Below are 24470 nucleotides of genomic sequence, written 5' to 3'. Positions count from 1 at the left end.
ACTGTAGTATTCTCCTTAATCAATACTGCCACCCCACCTCCTTTCTTTCCTTCCCTAGCTTTCCTGAACACCTTATATCCAGGAATATTTAGTACCCAATCCTGCCCTTTTTTGAGCCAGGTCTCTGTTATCGCCACTACATCATATTCCCATGTGTATTTGTGCCTGCAGCTCACCAACCTTATTTACCACGCTTCGTACATTCCCACACATGCACTGTAAACCTATCTTAGACCTTCTTGTATTCTTAGTCTGACCCCACCTAATGCCATACTATTTCTTACTCTAGTGCTGTCTGTCTCTCCCAATTCTTTGTGCACCTTGTTTCTCCTTTCTAATAGGGAGGAAGGAAATTGCTAACGTAGTGTGGTTGGCATTGCTGACTGTGAGATGTTTTTTTTGATAGTCGATGTGTAGTAAAACTACTGAGTGGATCAACCCACATGGTGGTACAAATTCCACATGTGCATTTGGATGTGAAACTAGACTTTGACGGGAACATACCACAACTGATGGCCAAGATGAAGAAAAGGGAAGGTTTTTTATTGAAGATTGGGCCATTGATTAGATGTTCTGATCAAATGCAGCATATACATCTACTTCTGATAATTCACAGTTGTTTCATGCTTTGATTCAAATTACTGAATATCTTTTTTTTTAAACAATGTAAATAACACAGCAGGGGTGGGTATTGGTGCCGAGCGCATTATTTAAATTTAAAAAAAACTTGGCATTAACAGGTAAAATAAAAAGGGGTAACTACAAATCCTGGAACTCCAAAATAAAAACTAACTGCTGGAAATATAGAGGAGGTCAGCCAGCACCTTTTTAAAGAGAAAATACTGTTTCTGGCATATTGGGTGAAGGGTACACACCCCGAAATGCTTCAGTTCTGTCTTTTTATATACACTTACTGACCTGTTGTGTATTTCTAGCATTTTGTTTTTGTCAGCTAAGAGGAACAGACTGTATTGCACTGAAAAAATTATATTTGATATAAATAAGAACCAGAAAATAGTGGCATTATGTGCAAGTCAGCTGACATTTGTAATGGATAAAATGGTCATTTTATCCTTGCTCTCAATGCTAACCGATTGCGCTAAGGATTATCGTATGTCCAAGGAAAGGAAAATTACAAATACTGAAAACACACCATTTTGGAAATCTAAAAGGTCAGTCAACATACATTACGGATAATGCAGATGTTGGAAATCTGGAAAAAAAATCTTTATTTGAACTTGATTTTTCTTTCCTTGTACGCTGAATTTTAAGTTTTTTCTAAGGCATTGGTAATTGAGGCCTTAGCGACTCTGGTCAGACAGCATCTGTGGCAAAACAGAAGTTGGTCAAGTCAACGTTTCAGGTCTAAGACCCTTCCTCAGGACAGGAAGGAAGGGTCTTGGATCTGAACTGTCGACAGATATGTTCCCACAAAAAAAGGGTGGGACTCTCAAATCTAGAGCCCCCTCAATGTCAAGGGGTATACAGGGTAGGATAAGGCAAAAAAGGAAAGCTTATGTCCAATACTGAGAGCTAAATACTGCAGTTAGCCTAGAGGGGTATAGAAAGTGCAGGAGTGAGATTATAAAGGAAATTAGTTAAGCAAAGAGAGGGCATGTACAATCAAGGAAAACCCAAAGATGTTTTATCAATACATTAAAGAGCAAGAGGATAACTAAAGAAAGAGTAGAGCCTATTCGAGACCAAAAAGGTAACCTGTGTGTTGAGGCGGCAGACATGGGCATGCTTCTTAATGAATAATTTGCATCTGTCTTCACAGAAAAGAGGGACGATGCAGATATTGTAGTTGAGGAGTGATGTAAGCCCCCAAAGTGCGGACCAAGTGATATACATGGTCGACGTCACTGGCTTGTAAGAAAGACAGACCCAATAATTGAAGTCAAAACGGTTTATTCAGGCCTGGGGAGATAATGCTCTTGCGTCCCCACACAAGGCTCCAACTCCACCGAACCTCTTGAGGTTTACACAGTTATACACATTTTCCAAGACCTCCTACTCCAGAGGTCCAATCGATTTAAAAGTCTATACATTAATCACTAACTAGGTGTGTCTAACTTATACAAAATAGCCTATAGGATAAGTTTCACTTTTCACTGAAGGGGCCTGTAGACCCTCTGATTTCTTGGAAATGAGTCATCAGGACATGTGATTTCTGAGAAACGAGTCATTCCTCTCCTGGCCACTACTAAGTTTCGTTTTCCAGAAAAAGGGTTCCGTCAGTGTCTCTTTTTGTAAGTTTCATCTCTCTAAACTGGTATGGTCATTTCTGCAATTAAACATAGAATAATTAGTACATTTCATCTTTAAACATTCTGTGGCCGCAATTGCGTTCTACTAAACATGCCCTGTTATGCTCAATTTTAATATCTTACTTCAGTACCCCCTTTTGACCTTTTGGACAACTGTTCCAAAACAGGTCAACATGTATTTCCACTGCCTGGTGTCTGCCAAAGCGTGCACTCCCTGGCCTTCTACCAGTCTAGGTTATACATGTATATATCCTATCGATTTGGAGGCCGACTTCCCCCCCTGTGGTATGGTGGGCTTTCCTTTATGGTGGGCTTTCCTTTAGGGTGGTCTTTCCTTTATGCACTCCTTCCGGTGTAACCATTCCCGGGGCCCCTTAGACCCTGCATTAATGGTTTAGGCTTTCTGCTCAAGCTTGTCCCTCATTCCCGCGTTGGATGTGTGACGTGCCAATTCGAGACTGTCATCACACACCAATCCTCATTCACCACCCTCCTTCTGCCACCCTCCTTCTGCCACCTCCATCTTACGGTTGGCCGGCCCGGTCCTTAATTACCATACCCAATTAATCCCTCCTAATTTCAGGGCTTCCTACCACGTCGTACACCATTTGCCTTGGAGAGGCGGGGGAGTTGTCCATTCTTAACTTCGCTACCTGCCCCTCCTCAGACTCGACTTCTTTCACTGCACCAATATCGGCCTTACTCATTCTGGTACAGAGGCACTGGAGCAATAAAAATACACAATATATCGTAATAACAATCATGAGGAATATCATTATGCCTTGTATCACTGAGGCGCCCAAAGTCCCCGACCATCCTGATCCCCAATTATCAAAATATGAGGAAGTGGGTGAGTTTCCTCTAATGTTGTACTAATGTCTTTCTGTTGTCTTCTTTAAGCCTTCTTCTATTTTATGATAATACTTTAAAATTTCCTTCGTTTCCTGCCATAACTTCTGGCAAGCTTCCTCTAACTTAGGAATTGCCTTGGGCTCTGGTATGACATAAGTTTCAACCCTTTTTAGTAAGTCTCATATTATCAAATGACCAGGTTTTTCCTATCTGTATAGGTATCTTTAGACCAAACAACGGTTTGGTTGGGGAATGGTATAAGCCATATCTTGATATTCATATTTCTGTTCAATTGTGGTGACACAACATGTCCCATTGTTCCTTGGTGCTACCCATGTCCGGTGTATCCCCCTTGGGTGTACCTCGAGGGTGCAATTGGTAATTTTCGCAAATCCGCACTCGGATGTGTCTCCCTCGGTGGGGGTGTGTGTGCACACCCATGTTCTTCCCTTGTGGTGGCACCTGTCCACTACCACCCCCCTTTAGGTTTCATTCTTCTGTTTATTATCTTCATCCCTTTCCCAAAGCGCCTTGGTAGGGACATCATGATATTTAACCCACTTTCCCTTTGTACACCTCTTATATTAATCACGTCGTATCGGGGTTGTCCCCCTTCTGGGAATTGTGGGATGGCCAGTACAAAGCCAATCATCTTAGTCCATGGGGTCAGACAATCGCCTGTCCGGTATACTTGTCCCATTTTACATCCTTTGCATAGGCTTTTACTTGTGTCAATCCAAGGTTCCAGATCCTTATTAGTAATCCAATCAGGGATCTGTTCATTATTTATTTGCCTCATGTTATGCTGAGCATTCGACAATAGCCATGAGCCCTACGTGGCACATATTAGTTCCTTATCAGTTTGGCGAGAAGCATTATTAAGTCTATCAATAATTGTATTGATTGTTTCTGTATGGGGGGCTGCTATCTCTTCCACCCCCGACAATTTCATTATTGTTTGGTTTCCCTGCCAGTGTCAATTGCTGGCTATTTCCAGTAGCTTGTTTTAGTAACTTCTCTATTTTCGCTTGTAATTCTTCTACTCCTTCGTTTACTCCTTCTATGTCCAAGCTATTAACTGTTGCTAACCCGGCCGCATGCCCTGCTCCGGTCGTTTCCAATATTCCCCGTTTCTTACATCTTTGTAAGATAGATTTTTTCCTGTGGACCCTCTAATTGTTTTACCCACAGGGAGTTCCAGGTTTGTTTTGTATCTCAAAAGTACTCATATTAATGGCAAGCTTAGTAACTCTATGTGCTACACTAAAATACTTCTCACCCTGTGTTCTCCTCGATAATGGCAATACTTATGTTCATCCCTAGGATCAAGGCGAGGACGCTCCATCTCATTCCGGACGTCCAATGTTCCTGTAATTACAAAAAGGGGGCTGGTCGTCACCAGCCAGTTAGAATTATTCTGCTCTTATCCATTTTATCAGTTCAAAATGCTGTACATCTGGTTCATTTCTTGTTCTGTGGCTCTGTCCCCAGACATACCTGAAGATGCAAACTATGGCATATAATATTATCATCATACACAGCCCTATCATTGATATATGTAGTAACTCCCCTTCCCATTCTTTATATCTTCTAGTATACTCCTCACTCTGTCAAAAAGGGCACCATCTCTGGTTTACTCATTGTCTTTCTTATATATTTTTAACTGTGTCCAGTGTTTCCACCTTCCTTTACCCGTTCCAGACCCATCTACATGAGCACATGTGTCACTGTTCATTAATACTTCATAAGGTCCTGACCATCTGGGTGCTAGCCCTGGTTTGGCTGGTATTATTTCTGCTATCACTTTGCTATCTATTGCTAAGACCTCCTTCTGGTCGTCCCGTGTATCCTGTTCTCGATCCCGTATAATCCGTTGGTCTTTGGCCTCATGTCTCTAACTATCTGTCCAGATTTATCTTTGGGTAACAGGACAGCCTCCCAAGCAGTCTCCCGGCCGTTTGAGACGGTGCTGCAATTAGTTTATAAGATAACTTCCATTTATCAAATCCTAATTCTCCTTCTATCACTGTGGGGTAATATTAACTCAACATTAAGAAATTTACATTTATTAATGTCCAATATCTTTAACTTCTATTCAGTAATACTGAAGTTGTTGCTTGGTGAACTCAAACAGCTGTCAGTGGAAAGGGTTAACTCCTTCGCAGGCTTTTGAAGGTGGAGCTAAACATTATTGCGTCACTTCACGCAACCCAAAAAACATCCCTGACTGAAAGACAGTTGTGGTTTCACACTTTGATTCAACATGAACATTTGGGCTTCATTGGTCAGATTCCCTCTCTCAGTTGCTCGTTTAGCTGCCCATCCACTTCTGTGCTTTAATTTATTATTACGCACTCTTTGGGTAGGAGAGAGGTTTCTACTCATTCCTTGATTATATTCTTGTCTCTTACGGGTCTTCCTCCTGGTGTCATATATCCCTGCCATATATCTCTGCTTACTCCCGCTATCATGTAATCAGACACCACCCCAAAGGCATTCTGACTATCTATATAGGTTTACACTTTTTCCTTTGGCTACCCCCCTTTGATCAAATCCTGTATAGGCTGGGCCATTTCTGCATATTCTGGGATAAAGTTCCGGCAATAATTAAATAGCCCTAGTACTGGCCTGACCCCATCCCCTTTCTGGCGCGGTCCCTTTCTGCTGCCATCTCTGAGGGCTTCCCCCTTTCATTTCACAAACCTTGCCCTTTGGCTTATTCATTACCCCAATATTCCTTTTATCTGTATGGCGCACCTCAAAGTGCAGGGTCATTTTCCTCACAACTTTAGCCTTTATATTTACCCCATCTTCTGGATCAAAATCTGACCATAGCTGCTTGTAAGTACTGGACTGATACATCAAAGCACGTAGCTAGTGATTGTGTGCAGCTCAGCTATCCTCTGGGTCCTAATGCTCCTCCCATGTGGGCCATAGCCTGTTGGCACATGCTGCCGGAATCTCATTTGCTCTACGTCTGCTATAGCCTTTAAAAGGATCCCCTGCTAGCCCCAACTTATTCATATTACTGGACATTTTCCCTTAAATCCTCCGTATTACAGAATCACAACCCCCCAATCGAGCAGCCCCAAGTCTTTAATCTGCTTCCTTTAATGACCACACGTCACACTGATTCTGATTACTTATCCCCTGGCTCTCAAGGTACTGTTCTTTATTAACCCACCTTTCCGTCTTTGGGTATTTGTCTCTTCCCTTGTATTACTATGTATCCTAGGTAGATTACTTCATCCTTCCCTACCTGTACCTTTCTAAGGTTTAACTCTAGTCCCGCCTTCTATAAGGCTTCCAGTACCATAGTCAATTAAATATTGTAGAAGGACCTGCCACTATCGGATATTCTTGCGGAGTGGAGTTATCTTATTCAATTTGGACTACACCAATTTACATCAACCAGAATTTCACTGTGGCCACAATGAAAAGTCTGGTTTTAATAGGTTAATTTACCTCATAACTCCAAGGTTAGATCTTAGACTGAAACTTAATCTCTCGTTAAACAAACTTTTTGTTGCTCTTCTCAGTTTTTACACTCCAGCTTAACTTAAATTGTAATAGGTTTTTTCATTCTGAGGGCACAATCTTATTTGCACATTCTTAAACTTCCAAAATCCCAGACAAGACAAAAGGGTTAAATGCTTAATCTTTAACACAGAGGAGTGGGTGGAGCTACAACACACAGCAGACATTTATTTTTCTTAATGGACAGATTTTCAGACAAAGGAATATTGTAACCTCTTAAACATTCCTAATCAGGAAAACATCCACACTCTCACATTTTTATACAAACTGTAATTCCAGCATATGTCTAAGGCTCCTTTCACTCAGCAAATCTCTTGTTTTACTTGTCTTGGTACAGATGCTAATAACTTCCATGTTGGTAAAGCTTTAAGTTTATCTTTTCCTTCCTTTTTAAATCTGTGACTCAACAGCTTTCCCTAGTTTCCAAATCCCTGTTTGTTTTTTTTTTCTTGCTGGGTCAAATTGGTTCGCCTGCAAATTAGATCTTTTTCCTTCTTTATCTCTCCCTTCTGTTTCAATTCCTTACATTATCTGTTGCCTCTTTATCTTTAGCTCCTCCCCACCAAGCCTTTGGCTCTCTGCACTTTTTTTTATTTTCCAGGAGTCGGGTTATAGAATCCAGGTCCCTTGAGGATTCTTCTTCCACCCCCTTAGTCATAACTAACTGCTACGTTTAATGCGTAATTCACGGTATTGGTGAATTAGGTTTATACACTGCGTTGCTCGCCCCATAGCGTCACTCTGATTAATTGCTCACTTCCTGTCAATCACTCTGTTTCGTTAAACACACCAACCCTTTAGTCCCGAGGTTTTGAGTTTTAACCTCTTTGCAACTGTGTAGGGGTTTTATTTCATTCACTCACCATGGTGCACCCATTTATTCAATTGTTTAGGGAACGCCCTGCCCCTAACTGAGGTTTCGCCGCCGCCTCACGGCTTTTAGGGAACGCCCTGCCCCTAACTGAGGTTTCGCCGCCTCACGGCTTTTAGGGAACGCCCTGCCCCTAACTGTGGTTTACTTTTTAACTGCCTTCAATTAAAGGTGTCTTTCTTTTTATACTTCTTTTATACGTCGATTCTGACTTAACGTTTCGCCAGCGATTAACCTCTAATTTTACAGGTGGTAATTAAAACATACTCCCCCGTCTTAGGTTAACACTGTCCGAGAGTCTTGTTCAGATCGCGCATCCCATCCTTGTCGCCAATTGATGTAAGCCCCCAAAGTGCGGACCAAGTGATATACATGGTCGACGTCACTGGCTTGTTGTAAGAAAGACAGACCCAATAATTGAAGTCAAAACGGTTTATTCAGGCCTGGGGAGATAATGCTCTTGCGTCCCCACACAAGGCTCCAACTCCACCGAACCTCTTGAGGTTTACACAGTTATACACATTTTCCAAGACCTCCTACTCCAGAGGTCCAATCGATTTAAAAGTCTATACATTAATCACTAACTAGGTGTGTCTAACTTATACAAAATAGCCTATAGGATAAGTTTCACTTTTCACTGAAGGGGCCTGTAGACCCTCTGATTTCTTGGAAATGAGTCATCAGGCCATGTGATTTCTGAGAAACGAGTCATTCCTCTCCTGGCCACTACTAAGTTTCGTTTTCCAGAAAAAGGGTTCTGTCGGTGTCTCTTTGTAAGTTTCATCTCTCTAAACTGGTATGGTCATTTCTGCAATTAAACATAGAATAATTAGTACATTTCATCTTTAAACATTCTGTGGCCGCAATTGCGTTCTACTAAACATGCCGTGTTATGCTCAATTTTAATATCTTACTTCAAGGAGGTGTATGAAACATTAGATGAGATTAACATGGTGAGAGAGGTAGTATGGGTTTAGCATCTTTGAAAGTAGATAATTCACCAGGCCCGGATGAAATGTATCTCAGACTGTCAAGAAAAGCAAAGGAGGAAATAGCAGAGGCTCTGACCACCATTTTCCAGTCATCACTGGCTACAGGTGTGGTGCCAGAGGACTGGAGGACTGCTAATGTCGTACCATTTTTTAAAAAGGGAGAAAGGGATAGACTGAGTAATTACAGGCCAGTCAGCCTAACCTTGGTGGTGGGCAAATTATTGGAAAAAATTCTGAGGGACAGTATTAATCGTCAGTTAGAAAGGCACAGCTTAATCAAGGACAGTCAGCATGGATAAGTTACGGGAAGGTTGTGTCTAACGTGGTTGAATTTTTTAACGATGGAGGGTCGATGAAGGTATCGCGTTTAATGTAGTCTACATGGATTTTAGCAAGGCTTTTGACAGGTTCCCCACATGGCAGACTGGTCAGAAAAATAAAAGCCCATGGAATCCAAGGGAAAGTAGCAAGATGGATCCAAAATTGGCTCAGTGGCAGGAAGCAAAGGGTAATAGTAAACTCGTGCTTTTGTAACTGATAGGTTGTTTCCAGTGGGGTTCCGCAGGGCTCCGTACTAGGTCCTTTTGCTTTTTGTGGTATATATCAATGTTTTGGACTTAATGTAGGGGGTATAATTACGAGGTTTGCAGATGATACAGAAATTGGCCGTGTGATTGATAGGAAGAAAGCTGTAGACTGCAGGAAGATATCAATGGACTGGTCAGTTGGGCAGAAGCTGTAGACTGCAGGAAGATATCAATGGGCTCGTCAGGTGGGCAGAAAAGTGGCAAATGGAATTCAATCCAGAGAAGTGTGAGGTAATGCATTTGCAGAGGGCTAACCGGGCAAGGGAATACACAATAAATGGTAGGATACTGAGAAGTGTACAGGAACAGAGGGACCTTGGAGTGCATGGCCACAGATCCCTGAAGGTAGCAGGACGGGTAGATAAGGTGGTTAAGAAGGCATACGGGATACTTTCCTTTATTAGCTGAGGCATAGAATATAGAAACATAGAAACATAGAGATAGGAACAGGAGTAGGCCATTCGGCCCTTCGAGCCTGCTCCGCCATTCAATGAGATCATGGCTGATCTTCATCTGAGATCTTAGCTGATCTTACCAGTTCAGTACCCCGTCCCCGCCTTTTCTCCGTAACCCTTAATCCCCTTAGCCTTCAGAAATATATCCAATTCTCTCTTGAAAATATTTATTGAATTAGCCTTCACAGCCCTCTGTGGCAGGGAATTCCACAGGCTCACCACTCTTTGAGTGAAGAAATTCTTCCTCATCTCTGTTTTAAATGATTTGCCCGCTATTTTTAGACTGTGGCCCCTGGTTCTGTGCTCCCCTGCCATTGGAAACATTCTCTCTGAATTCAGCCTGTCCAGGCCTGCCATAATTTTATATGTTTCGATGAGATCCCCTCTCAATCTTCTAAACTCCAGTGAGTACAAGCCCAAACTATTCAATCTCTCCTCGTAGGTCATTCCCGCCATTCCAGGTATCAGCCTGGTGAATCGCCGCTGCACTCTTTCCATGGCAAGAACATCCTTCCGCAGATGGGGCGACCAAAACTGTACACAATACTCCAGATGCGGTCTCACCAGCACCTTGTACAGCTGTAGTAAGGTATCCCTATTCCTATACTCGAACCCCCTTGATATGAAGGCCAACATACCATTTGCCTTCTTAATCGCCTGTTGCACCTGCATGCTCTCCTTCAGTGACTGGTGCACAAGAACACCCAGGTCCCTCTGCACTTCCCCATCTCCCAATCTATTGCCATTTAGATAATAATCTACCCTCCTGTTTTTACCCCCAAAGTGGATAACCTCGCATTTATCCACATTATAGTGCATCTGCCACGTATCCGCCCATTCCCCCAACCTGTCCAAATCGCACTGTAGCCTCCTGACATCCTCATCAGAGCCCACCCCGCCTCCTAGTTTAGTGTCGTCAGCGAATTTGGAAATATTGCATCCAATTCCCTGATCCAGATCATTTATATATATTGTGAACAGCTGGGGTCCCAGGACAGATCCTTGCGGCACCCCGCTGGTCACTGCCTGCCACTCCGAAAACGAGCCGTTTATTCCAACTCTCTGTTTTCTATCCGCCAGCCAGTTCTCTATCCACGTTAATACTTTGCCCCCAATCCCATGAGCCTTAATTTTGCATGATAATCTTTTGTGTGGAACCTTATCGAAGGCTTTCTGGAAGTCAAGGTACACCACATCCACTGGCTCTCCCCCATCTATTTTACCAGTTACTTCCTCAAAAAATTCCAGCAGATTAGTCAAACACGATTTACCCTTTGTAAATCCATGTTGACTCTGTCCGATCCTTTCCCCATTTGTCAAGTGCTCCGCTATTTTATCCTTAATAATGGACTCTAGCATTTTGCCCACAACCGATGTAAGGCTTACTGGTCTATAATTCCCTGCTTTCTCTCTACCCCCCTTTTTAAATATTGGGGTAACATTAGCTACCCTCCAATCCACGGGTACTGTTCCCGAGTCAATGGAGTTCCGGAAGATGATCCTTAGAGCATCTGCTATCTCCAGGGCCACCTCCTTAAGTACCCTAGGATGTAGTTTATCAGGCCCCGGGGATTTGTCGGCCTTCAGTCCCCTCAACTTACCCAACACCATATCCCTAGAGATACTAATTTCTGTCAGCTCCTCCCTCTCATTAGTCCCTATGTTTGCCGATATTCCTGGGAGGTTATTTGTGTCCTCCTTTGTGAATACAGAACCAAAGTATGAGTTTAATTGGTCTGCCATTTCCTTATTCTCCATTATATATTCTCCCGAATCGGACTGCAAGGGACCGACTTGGGATTTTACCAGTCTTTTCCTCCTGATATACCGATAAAAGCTTTTGCAGTCTGTCTTTATGTTTGCTGCAAGTTTACTTTCGTATTCTATTTTCCCCTTCCTGATTAATCCCTTTGTCCTCTTTTGCTGTATCCTGTACTGCCCCCAATCTTCCGGTCTGGTGCTTTTTTTTGCCAGTTGATATGCCCTTTTTTTTGATTTTATGCTGTCCCTAATTTCCCTCGTTATCCACGGTTGAGCCACCTTTTTAGGTTTATTTTTATGCCAAACCGGTATAAACATGTTCTGGAATTCTTCCATTCTATCTTTGAATGCTTGCCATTGTCTATCCACTGTCAATCCCCCCAGAAACACCACCCAATCAATCTTACCCAATTCCCGTCTCATACCCTCGTAATTCCCTTTATTTAAGTTCTGGACCTTAGTCTCTGATGCAATTTCCTCACTCTCCATCTCGACTGAGAGCTCGATCATATTATGATCGCTCTGACCCAAGGGGCCTCGTACAAGAAGATTGTTGATAAGTCCCTTCTCATTGCACAATACCCAGTCTAAAATGGCCTGATCTCGAGTCGGCTCCTCGACATATTGGTCCAGATAACCGTCCCGAAAACATTCCAGGAATTCCTCCTCCTCAGAATTTTTACTAATTTGGGTAGTCCAATCAATATGTAAATTAAAGTCACCCATGATGACAGCTGTGCTCTTATCGCACGCTTCTCTAATTTCCCTTTTTATGCCTTCCCTCACCTCCATATTACTATTTGGAGGCCTATATATCACACCCACTAACGTTTTCCTCCCCTTGCTATTTCTCATTTCTACCCATACAGATTCCGTTTCATCCGAGTTAATATCCTTCCTTTCCATTGCATTAATCCCCTCCTTTACCAGCAATGCTACCCCACCTCCCCTACCTTTTTGCCGATCCTTCCTAAATATTGTATATCCCTGGATGTTAAGTTCCCAGCCTTGCCCACCCTGCAGCCACGTTTCTGTAATCCCAATCAAATCATACTTGTTTACCTCTATTTCCACAACTAATTCATCCACCTTGTTCCTAATGCTTCTAGCATTAAGATACAAAGCCTTCAGGCTTGCTTTTTTCACACTCTCATTATGAATTAGTTTGGCCCTTTGTGTTTCTCTCCTTTGCTTATTGCTTCTCACCTTTCTACCATCTATTTCTGACTTCATATGACTTCCCTCTTTTCCACTATCTAGGTTCCCATCCCCCTGCCAAATTAGTTTAAATCCTCCCGAACCGCCCTAGAAAATATTACCCCGAGGACATCGGCTCCCTCACAGCTCAGGTGTAGACCGTCCCCTTGGTACAGGTCACTCCTCCCCAAGAACTGGTTCCAATGCCTCAAGAATTTAAATCCCTCTCCCTTGCACCACTGCTCAAGCCACGTATTTAGCTTATCTATCTTACTCTCTCTAAACTTATTAGCTCGTGGCACTGGTAGCAATCCAGAGATTACTACCTTTGAGGTCCTACTTTTCAATTTAGCTCCTAACTCCCTAAATTCAGCTTGTAGGACCTCCTCCCTCTTTTTACCTACATCGTTGGTACCTACATGTACCACGACAACTGGCTGATCCCCCTCCCCCTTCAGAATGCTCTGCACCCGCTCCGAGACATCCTTGACCCTTGCACCAGGGAGGCAACATACCATCTTGGAGTCTCGGTCTCGGCCACAGAAACTCCTATCTATCCCCCTTACAATTGAATCCCCTATCACTATAGCCTATATAAGAGCAGGGGTGTTATGCTTCAACTGAATAAAACACTAGTTAGGCCACAGCTAGAGTACTGCGTACAGTTTTGGTCACCACATTACAAGAATGATGTGGTTGCACTGGAGAGGGTACAGAGGAGATTTACGAAGATGTTGCCAGGACTGGAGAATTTTAGCTATGAGGAAAGATTGGATAGGCTGGGGTTGTTTTCTTTGGAACAGAGGAGATTGCGGGGAGACTTAATTGAGGTGTATAAAATTATGATGGGCCTAAATAAAGTGGATAGGGAGGATCTATTTCCCTTAGCAGAGAGGTCAATTACCAGGGGGCATAGATTTAAAGTAATTGGTAGAAGGATTAAAGGGGAGTTGAGAACTTTTTTCACCCAGAGGGTGGTGGGGGTGTGGAATGTACTGCTTGAAAGGGTGGTAGAGGAAGAAACCCTCATCGCATTTAAAAAGTACTTGGATATGCACTTGAAGTGCCGTAACCTAAAAGGCTACGGACCAAGTGCTGGAAAGTGGAGTTAGGCTGGATAGCTCTTTTTCGGCCGGCACAGACACAATGGGCCAAATGGCCTCCTGTGCCATAAATTTCTATGATTCTACGACTGGCTTCTGTTTCCCCATACTTTACTATGAGCTGTCCAGGAAATGGAGGTAGATAGTAGGTAAAAGGGAACATTAACACACACCTTTTTTTTAATCGTGCTTGCATGTTTAACGCCAGTATCGGCAGGGTAGCAGGACTTCAGTTTCCATCATGTACTAATTATCATGTTAGTAACTCTGACATGCCATAACTTAACAGGTAGTTAAGGAGGAACATAGTGCCTCATGAGAGGGCAAGTGAATGGGAAAGATAGCAAAGTACAGCAATATTCTCTTACCCCAGCTTTGGAGGGTAGGACATTCTAGGTCATGGTAAACTTTGAGCAGTGATGCAAAAATGGACTTTGCCTTAAACTGTAGCATAACTTTCAGTCAAAAACCTCTTGAATAAACATTATTTGGATAAACATTTGAAAGATCTTGCAGAGTGCAGGAAACTGAGATTGCAATAGTTGGCTCTGATTAAAAAGCAGGAACTAGCACACAGTGGGCTAAATGGTAACATCCTGTCTGAAGTTTCTAAGAAATTTATGATCTTTATTTGAACTTGATTTTTCTTTTCTCATACACCGAAATATGCTGGTGTTGGAACATAGTTTTCCTTCGGGCTTGGGACACACTCAATGACCTGGTGTGATTGGATTTAACATATGAATAAATGCAGAAGTTGAAACTGGTACATACAGTTCACAAATAACAGCTTGTGGCCCATTGTGCAGTACATGTGGCAAATAATTTGTACGGAGAGATGTATTTTATTTTAGAAGACCAGTTGACCAATGCCCACCATACACTGTAAAACACGGTGTTAATAATTAATCTCCCATCTTGTACAACATACAGTTAAGACTTCTGCCGATGCTTGTTTGAGCAAGGGCGCTTGGCTTGCTCACCTTCCCTCCCCAATTATCTTTGTATAAACCTAATGGTCGCCTGTAGTTTATATGTTAAACAAGCATCTGCTGGTTTCACTGTTTATACCCATAATACTCCCCTAGGCCAGGGGTGAATTTTAATTGTGGGGGATTTTGAAGGCTATCATCCAGTCAAAGAGTTTTGATATTGTAACTATTGGTTGAACCTCTTGGTTTGGATTTCAACTTCATGCCTGGTGATGTAGTTGCTAAGTATTTTTTTTTAAATGCGAAATTCTTTGGAGCATTAATGAAATGCAAATATGTTAATTTAACGTGCTATAACTATGTCAATTGCTTGTCCTCTTGCGAGCGTGAAGAATGAGATAGTTACTGGGCGGTTGGTTGGAATACTGGCTTACTGCTGAGATGTGATTTCTGAGATTCAATCTAATCACTGCTGTAAATCGATCGGAGGTCCACTGCCTCGTGATTGACATCAGAACTCCTTGATTAGATTATTGCTAGTTAACTGTGCCTACCCACTGCTATCTTTCACCTTTCTACCAGTTGGCTTCTCATTCTAGCAAACGGTGTTCTGCAGGTTTTCTTGTTTTATTAAAAAAAAATGAAAACTGCCCTGAATAGGATTACGTTGAAAAACCATAATAAAGCAAGTTCTTTTTAAGTAGTTTAAAGTATCATTGCGCTAAATGTTTATTGGTAATATATATTTTGGCCCCAAAAATCCAAGGGCCATTGACCTGGCAGTGCTGGGATTGGCCCACTGACCCTGCCAGAGGATCTGTGGTCAGAGGGAGGTTTGTGTCTTAAGTATTCCCGGCGGGTGCTCACACCACTGGGCATATCTAAGGCACCCACCGTTGGCATGGGAGAAGCAACAGAGGCCTACCCGCAGCTCCTGCTGGCAGTGGCAGCCCTGGCAACACGTCTAAGGGCTGATCAGGCTGCAGGCTTTGTGGTGGGTTTGGGTCAGGACACAGTCCTGGACCCTCAGGTGGACCCTAGCTCTGTGGGCTGAGAGGCTGGTATATTGATGTTTTCCTGGGCATAGCTGCCACCTGGCAGATTCCAGACTGGCACCAAGGAAAGGCGTGGCTTGGGAATTCTTTACAAAACAGCACCCCCCCCCCCCCCCCCTCCGGCCCCCCTTCCAGCAGGACCTCACTGCAAGGTTTGTGAACTTTCAGGGCCTAGAAATACTATGGGAATGAGGATCTTGCTAAAAGTAGAACTAATGTAAAACTCGGGAATAATCTCCAGAGAGGTTATTAGGACCGGTTTTTGGAGGTGGATTTCTCTAAGTCACAGGAGAACATGAGTAATATGGCACAGTTTCTGTTTTATAAACTTGTTGAGAAACTGTGTGCAGAAAGATTTGCTATTTCTATTGCGTATGAGGGACATGATTTTAAAATGGGAGGAGTTTCCCTAGGAAAGATAAATGGAGAACTGTTCACTGCTCTTAAATCCTTCATTTCCTAGCACAATTTCCACATTATACCTCAAACAAAAGTAGGCTGCCAAATTCGAAGTTGCAAAACCAAGATGGTCAGATGCCAATTTCTTAAAAGCCTCTAGTGATACAGTTTCAAACGGGGAAAACATGGTGACATTTCAAACTTGAAGAGAAGGCCCAAACAGAAGCTTGTGCTGTTTCTTTAAGTTCCTCATTTCATCTGGGCTACCAATTGGAGACTGTCCAATAACTCTTTCCCATGCAAAATGGACTCCTGGCATTCTCTTGTTCATCTCCCAAAGGAATTGGCAGAAGACTGAGCGTTCTTTGCTTGCCATCTTGTCTGGGAATTGGATCTGGGGTACCTGAAGGGACAAAATGATAAATTCAGTCCAATCATGGCTGATCTCTACCTCAACTCCTCTACCACCCCCAGCACCCCTTCCCCTTCGCCTGGCACCTTCCCGTGCAAGCGCAGGAGATGCAACACATGCCAACTTATTAAATATATTCAAGAAGGAGTTAGATATATTTCTTAAGGCTAAAGGGATCAAGGGATATGGAGAGAAGGCAGGGACAGGGTACTGAATTTGGATGATCAGCCATGATCTCATTAAATGGCGGAACAGGCTCGAGGGGCCGAATGGCCTACTCCTGCTCCTATCTTCTATGTTTCTATGTTTGCTCCATACCCCTCGACACCCTTAACTAACAAACATCTATCGATCTGTCCCACAGAGTCTTGCATCCTTTGTTGCTCCTTAGTTCTACCCATGGCGTTTCCACTGCCAGATTACCTTTACTAAAATCCTTTCTTTCTACTGCTGTAATTTTATCTTTTATCAATATTGTTACTTCTTTCTCCAGCTTGGAATATTTAGCTGTCATTCCCAGCTTGTAGTCAGGTCTCTCTCAAAATCATACCCTTTAGGCTTAGTTTCTGCTTCTAACGCACTTGTTTTATTTCTTGTGCTACTTGCATTCGTGTATAGAATTCTCCTTTGGGTAAGTGCCCCCAACTTGCCCAGATGGTGCATTTTTCTCACTTTTTGACTTGTCACACCTTTTTGTTGCTGATGCTTTGTAACGTTGCTATAAAGGCAACTTAATATGTTATTTTTCATCACACTTGCTTTATTTTTAACCGGTATTTTATTATTGCCTCTTCTAAACTTTTCTGCTACTGGAGTATTTATCGTTATCACATTTTGCACTCTGACCTTTGCTCTTATCCTTTTATCTTGTCTCCTGGGCTAGTTTTGATTGCCTAAGGGGATTGGAGAGGACTTTTCCAGATTTTTGGCCTGGGTTTTTATCTTTTTTTATCTCTCGGGAGACTGAAATGACTTTCGGATGGGGCGGGGAGTGTATATATTGTGATGCACAAGGCATCGCAGTAGCGTGGGACAGGCTGGATGGACCAGTGGGTCTTTTCCTGTCCATCATTGTTCGTATATCATCTTTAGGTTACTATTGCTTCCACTATTATATGGTGGAGCGATTTAAAATAAGGGATGTGCAAGAGGCCAGATTTGGAGGAACCCAGAGATCTCAGAGGGTTGTAGGGCTGGAGGAGGTTTCAGAGATAGAGAGGGGCGAGGCCATGGGGGGGGGGGGGGGGCGGATTTGAAAAAGACGAGAGTTTTAAAATCGAAGCGTTGGAGGACCGGAAGTCAATGTAGGTCAGTGAGCACAGAGGTGGTGGGTGAACAGGACTTGGTGAGAGTTAGGACATGGGCAGCAGAGTTTTGGATGACCTCAAGCTTATGGAGGGTGGATCATGGGAGCCCAGATGAGAGCTTTGGAATAGTCAAGTCTAGAAGTAACAAAGGCATGGATGAGGGTTTTGGCAGCGGGTGCAGTGAGACCAGTAGAAACCTGCAGATGCTAGAAATCTGAAACACAAAATTCTGGAAACACTCAGCAGGTCAGTCAGCATCTATGGAGAGAACCAGACAAGTTAACATTTCAGTTATGGGTCCTTCATCAAAAGTTGAATTCTGACAAATGTTCCACACTTGAAATATTACCTTGATTGTTCTCCACAAATGCTGAATGACCTGCTGAGCTACTAAAATGAGTCAACTTGATCCATTGATATAATGCTGAGATTGAAGTCACGGCATGTACAGAGCAAAAAAAAAACATTTATACCTGTAAAAGTGACGATTCACTTTTCAGATTAGCTCGACAGTGTTTAATCTGAGGAGTGCCAGTTGCAGTAGCTACATACCAAATTAAACCAGAGTAGAAAGTAAAAGGACTGGGTCGTTTTGAATTATGCTTCTAAAAATAGAGTAACTGCAAGGGTTGTTGTCTCAACAGAATGACGTGAATGTATTGGCACCACCAAGTAGTGACATAGTAATTCGTTCCTTCAGTTTGTGATATAGTGGAGATCTTTGACGTGATATCTGAAGTGCTGAACAGCTTATTGCTTCCTCACAGGGGGAGAAAAATTGTGGATGAACCAGACCTCTGACGAGAGAGGATTTGGCTGCCTACTCTTTGATTGACTGAGTCTGAGAATATGGGGGGAATTTTACTCCGTGTCTTCTTGCTGCTGATAAGGGCCCAGAGGAAAGGGATAAGAGTTAGGATGGCAATGAGAGGCCGGACCGTAGCACATGAAGGGCTTGACCATACAAGTTGAGGCTTTGAAGTTAGCTGAAGGTGCAATTGCTTGTACACGAAGGGGTCGCTTGTGGTACATGAAGAGGGGGTACAAGTGACGAGCAGTCACCCTGCTCAGAGAAGCTGCCAGCCTCGCCATTTCCAATGCTAGCTCTTGTTACAGGAAACTTTTTATTATCCGGCACCAACGGGACCGGCATGGTGCCGGTTTATCAAAAAGTCCGGATTACAGAGAGGTATAGTTAAAAGGTACGAGAGCTCTGTACACAGCAACAAATCCAGGCTTCCCTGTTGCTTAGCAACATGCGCAGGAACTCCGGCCACAGACCAAGCGTCCCTGTTGCTTAGCAACAAGTGCACGAACCCCAGTTACACAGCCACAGATCCAGGAACTGCCACTAATATGAAGTAAAACTTACCTGAACCTACTCCTGGATTTTGCCGGTTAACAGAGATTTCCGGTTATTTAGGTGCCGGTAAATCGAGAGTTTCCTGTACATTGATTTCCAGTGTCCCCTGCTTCACCTGGATGAAGACCATGAAGTTGGGTGCTCCCCTCTCTGTCTTACTTCTTTCCCTCCTTTTGTACGCTGTCTTCTACAGAAGCAGTTGGAGAGATTGAGTGGTTACTACGAAGGCAAGTTCATGTGTGGGGCATCTGCATGTAGTTGCACAAGCTGAGAGGGAGAAGTAGTAAGATACTAGGAGAAAGAAAGAAGTTCTAGTGCCTCTCACAACCTCAAGTCATTCCCAAAGAAAGACTTGCATTTATATAGAGCCTTTCATGGCCACCAGACCTTTCAAAGCGCTTTACAGCCAATGAAGTACTTTTCAAGTATAGCACAGCAAGCTCCTGCAAACAGCAATGTGCTGATGACCAGATAATCTGTTTTAGTGATGTTGATTGTGGGTTAAATATTGGCCAGGTCACCGGGGATAACTCCCCTGCTCTTGAAATAGTGCCATAGGATCTCTTGCGTCCATCTGAGAGAGCAGACGGGGCCTCGGTTTAACGTCTCATCTGAAAGACAGCACCTCTGACAGTGCAGCACTGGAGTGTCCGCCTAGATTTTTCCCTGAAGTGGGACTTGAACCCACAAACTTCTGAATCAGAGACGAGGGTGCTACCAACTGAGCCACAGCTGACACATAAGCCACTGAAGTACTTTGACGTGTAGTCACTGTTGTAATGTAGAAAACGCAACAGCCAATTTGCGCACAGCAAACTCCCACATGAAATAATGACCAAACTGTTTCCTCCGTGAAGTTGGTTGAGTTATAAATATTGGCCAGGACATCAGGGAGAACTCTCCGTGCTTTTAGAATCATAGATCATGGAATGATACAGCACAGTAGGTGGCCATTTGGCCCATCCTGACTGTGCTGGCTCTTTGGTAGAGCTATCCAATTAGTCCCACTCCCCTGCTCTTTCTGCATAGCCCTTTTTTACATTTTTACTCAAGTATTTATCCAATTCTATTTTGAATGTTGCTATTTATTCTGCTTCCACCGCCCTTACAGGCAGTGCATTCCAGCTCACAATAACTTGCTTTGTAAAAAAAAATGTTTCCTCATGTCACCTCCGGTTCTTCTGCCAATCACGTTAAATCTGTGTCCTCTGGAGACTGTCCCTCATCGGTGGTACCATTCTAGTAAATCTCTCTGCGTCTTCCTAAAGTGTGGTGCCCAGAATTCAACACCATACTCCAGCTGAGGCCTAACCAGTGTTTTATAAAGGTTTAGCATAACCTCCTTGCTTTTGTACTTTATTCCTCTATTAGTAAAGCCAAGCCTTCTCAACTTGTCCTGCCACCTTCAAAGATTTGTGTCCATACACTCCCAGCTCTCTCTGTTCCTGCACCCACTTTACAATTGTATCATTTAGTTTATATTGCCTCTCCTCATTCTTCTGACCAAAATGTATTACTTCACACTTCTGTGTTAAATTTCATCTGCCATGTGTCTGCCCATTTCACCGGTCTGTCTTTGTCACAGAAATCACAGAAATCACAGAAACCCCACAGTGCAGATAGAGGCCATTTCGGCCCATCGAGCCTGCACCGACACATATCCCACCCGATCCCCGTAACCCCTACACCAACACATATCCCACCCTATTCCCGTAACCCCACATATTTAATCCCCCTAACACTAAGGGTCAATTTATCATAGCCAATCAACCTAACCCGCACCTCCTGAAGTCTGTTACTATCCTCCTCCTTGTTTACTACAGGAAACTTCGCAATATCCGGCACCGACGGGACCGAGCTGGTGCCGTTAGATCAAAACTTCCGGATAGACTAGTGCTAATGTTGAAGGATACGGAGGTTTTCATCTCCGTATCTGACAACAAACACTGTTGCTTAGCAACAGCTTGTAAACACTCGGCCCGTACCTTGGAAGCATCTCTGAAGCTGTTGCTAAGCTACAGAGACGCTTTCCACAGCCTGACTGTTTTTATAAAAAAAAAAAAAAAAATGCTAGGGGAAGGGAAAAAAAACCGCTAGGGGAAGAAAAAAAACCTAACAAAACGGCTGCTGATTTCTGCCGTTCGATCGAGGTTTCCGGATGTACAACCTCCGGATAAACCAAAGTTTCTTGTACATTGTTTACTTTGTTTACTACTGTCATCTACAGACTTTGACATTATGCCCTGTAGACTCAAGTCCTGGTCATTAATACAACAACAACAACTTTTATTTATATAGTGCCTTTTAACGTGGTAAAAAGTCCCAAGGCGCTTCACAGGAGTATTCTAAGACAAAATTTTGACACCAAGCCACATAAGGAGAAATTAGGGCAGATGACAAAAAGCTTGGTCTAAGAGGTGGGTTTTAAGGAGTGTCTTAAAGGAGGAAAGAGAGGCAGAGAGGTTTAGGCAGGGAATTCCAGAGCTTAGGGCCTAGGTAACAAGGCACAGCCACCAATGGTTGAGCGGGGATGCTCAAGAGGGGAGAATTAGAGGAGTGCAGATGTCTCGGGGAGTTGTGAGGCTGGAGGAGATTAGAGATGGGAGCGAGGCCATGGAGGGATTTGAAAGCAAGGATGAGAGTTTTGAAATCGAGGCATTGCTTAACCAGGAGCCAATGTAGGTCAGCGAGCACAGGGGTGATGGGTGAACGGGACTCGGTGCGAGTTAGGACACGGGCAGCTGAGTTTTGGATGACCTCAAGTTTACGTAGGGTAGAATGTGGGAGGCCAGCCAGGAGTGTGTTGGGATAGTCAAGTCAAGAGGTAACAAAGACATGGATGAGGGTTTCGGCAGCAGATGAGCTGAGGCAAGGGTGGAGTCGGGCGATGTTACAGAGGTGGAAATAGGCGGTCTTAGTTATGCTGCGGGTATGTGGCCGGAAGCTCATTTCAGGGTCAAATATGACACCAAAGTTGTGAACTTTGTGGTTCAGCCTCAGACAGATGTTAGGGAGAGGGATGGAGTCAGTGGATAGTGGGGTTTTGTGGCGGGGACCGAAAACAATGGTTTCTGTCTTCCCAATATTTAAATGGAGAAAATTTCTGCTCATCCAGAACTTGATGTCAGACAAGCAGTCTGACAATTTAGAGACTGTGGAGGGGTTGAGAGAAGTGCTGTGAACTAGAGCTGGGTGTCGTCAGTGTACATGTGGAAACTGATGATGTGTTTTCGGATGATGTTGGCAAGGGGCAGCATGTAGATGAGAAATAGGAGGAGGCCAAGGATAGATCTTTGGGGGACACCAGCGGTAACGATGTGGGAGCGGGGAAGAGAAGCCATTGCAGATGATTCTCTAGCTACGATTAGATAGATAAGAATGGAACCAGGCGAGTACAGTCCCACTCAGCTGGACGACGGTGAAGAGGCGTTGGAGGAGGATGGAGTGGTCAACATGTCAATTAATAGATATCAAAAACAGCAGTGGGGAGCACCACCGTATACCTCCCTCCAATCTGAAAAACAACTGTTCACCACTACACTCTGCTTTCTGTCCCTTAGACAACTTTGTATCCATGCTGCCACTGCCCATTTAACCCCATGGGCTTTAATTTTGCTAACAAGTCTATTAAGTGGTACTTTGTCAAACGCCCTTTTTTAAAGTCCATCTACACAACATCAACCGCACTACGCTCATCAACCCTCTCCGTTACTTCATTAAAGAGGGCAGTTGGGGCCTCAGTTTAATGTCTCATCTGATAGACGGTACCTCCAACAGTGCAACGTTCCCTCAGTACTGCAATGGAGTGCTGAGAATGGGGAGGTGTTAATGGGGAATTAAGTAGCTTGAGTGTGTATTGTTGAGAGGGGATCTCATTGAAACGTATAAAATTCTGACAGGGCTAGACAGACTGGATGCAGGGAGGATGTTTCCCCTGGCTGGGGGGGGGGTCTTGAATGAGGGGTCACAGTCTCAGGATATGGGGTAGGACATTTAGGACTGAGATGAGGGGAAATGTCTTCACTCAGAGGGTGGTGAACCTGTGGAATTCTCTACCACAGAAGGCTGTGGAGGCCAAGTCATTGAATATATTTAAGAAGGAGATAGATAGATTTCTAGACACAAAAGGCATCAAGGGGTATGGGGAGAGAGTGGGAATATGGTATTGAGATAGAGGATCAGCCATGATCACATTGAATGGTGGAGCAGGCTCGAAGGGCCGAATGGCCTACTCCTGCTCCTATTTTTCTATGTTTCCATGTTTTTATGTATTGAAGAAGGAGTCATGAGAGAAGTTGCATATTCTTCATTGGTGTGATGGGCATGCCGTTAGTGGAGCAGTGAAAGCAGCAAGGAGCAGGTAAAAGAAAGACTTGTATTTATATAGCACCTTTCACAACCTCAGGACATACCAAAACGCTATACAGCCAGTGAATTGGTGTAGTCACTGTTGTAATGTAGGAAACACAGCAACCAATTTGCGCACAACAAGCTCCCACAAACAGCAATGTGATAATAACCAGATAATTTTTAGATATAGTGATGTTGGTTGAGGGATAATTATTTGTCAGGACAATGGAGAACTCCCCTTTTCTTCGAAATAGTGCCATGGGCCCTTTTACGCCCACCTGAGAGGACAGACGGAGCCTCGGTTTAACCTTCCGGTACTGCAACGGAATGTCAGCCTAGATTTTTGTACTCGAACCTTTGGAGTCGGGCTTGAACCCACAACCACCTGGCTCAAAGGCGAGAGTTCTACCCGCTGAGCCGAAGGTGACACTGAAGTACGTGTGAGAATGAGAGGCGGTTTAGTCTGCCATTGTGATTGGTGGTGATGGATGTGATGCAGGAGTGGTAATAGATCTGAAGGTTGGAGGAGGAGCAGAGGAACCGTGAGCAGGTGCTGTGCAAGAGATGGGAAACATAGAAACATAGAAGATAGGAGCAGGAGTAGGCCATTCGGCCCCTCGAGCCTGCTCCGCCATTCAATGTGATCATGGCTGATCATCCAAATTCAGTACCCTGTCCCTGCTTTCTCCCCATATCCCTTGATCCCTTTAGCCTTAAGAAATATATCCAACTCCTTCTTGAATATATTTAATGAATTGGTCTCTACTGCCTTCTGTGGTAGAGAATTCCACAGGTTCACCGCTCTCTGGGTGAAGAAATTCCTCCTCATTTCTGTCCTAAATGGCTTACCCCTTATCCTTAGTCTGTGACCCCTGGTTCTGGACTCCCCGGCCATCGGGAACAACCCTCCTGCATCCAGTCTGTCCAGTCCTGTTAGAATTTTATAAGTTTCAATGAGATCCCCTCTCATTCTTCTAAACTCCAGCGAGTATAAGCCCAATCGACCCAATCTCTCCTCATACGTCAT

At 43.7% G+C, this 24470-nt stretch overlaps 1 protein-coding gene and 1 long non-coding RNA gene across 8 annotated transcripts in view; one reads left to right on the top strand and one right to left on the bottom strand.

The window, feature by feature from the left end:
* LOC147124073 (long-chain-fatty-acid--CoA ligase 1-like) overlaps positions 1-24470 on the top strand; it is a 214499-nt gene that overhangs the window by 73710 nt on the left and 116319 nt on the right. The window lies entirely within an intron of this gene.
* On the bottom strand, positions 1895-7481 carry LOC147124074 (uncharacterized). The gene is made up of 2 exons (XR_015077263.1): positions 4402-7481; positions 1895-2287 (listed from the first exon to the last, which is right to left on the bottom strand). It is a non-coding gene; the product is annotated as an uncharacterized LOC147124074 (long non-coding RNA).

Source organism: Somniosus microcephalus, chromosome 1, assembly GCF_052327205.1.
Source record: "Somniosus microcephalus isolate GS21.2 chromosome 1, FLI_Smic_1.0, whole genome shotgun sequence".
Classification (NCBI taxonomy): Eukaryota; Metazoa; Chordata; class Chondrichthyes; order Squaliformes; family Somniosidae; genus Somniosus; species Somniosus microcephalus.
The sequence above is the reverse complement of the archived record's forward strand: the minus strand, read 5'-3'. Positions and strand labels throughout refer to the sequence as shown.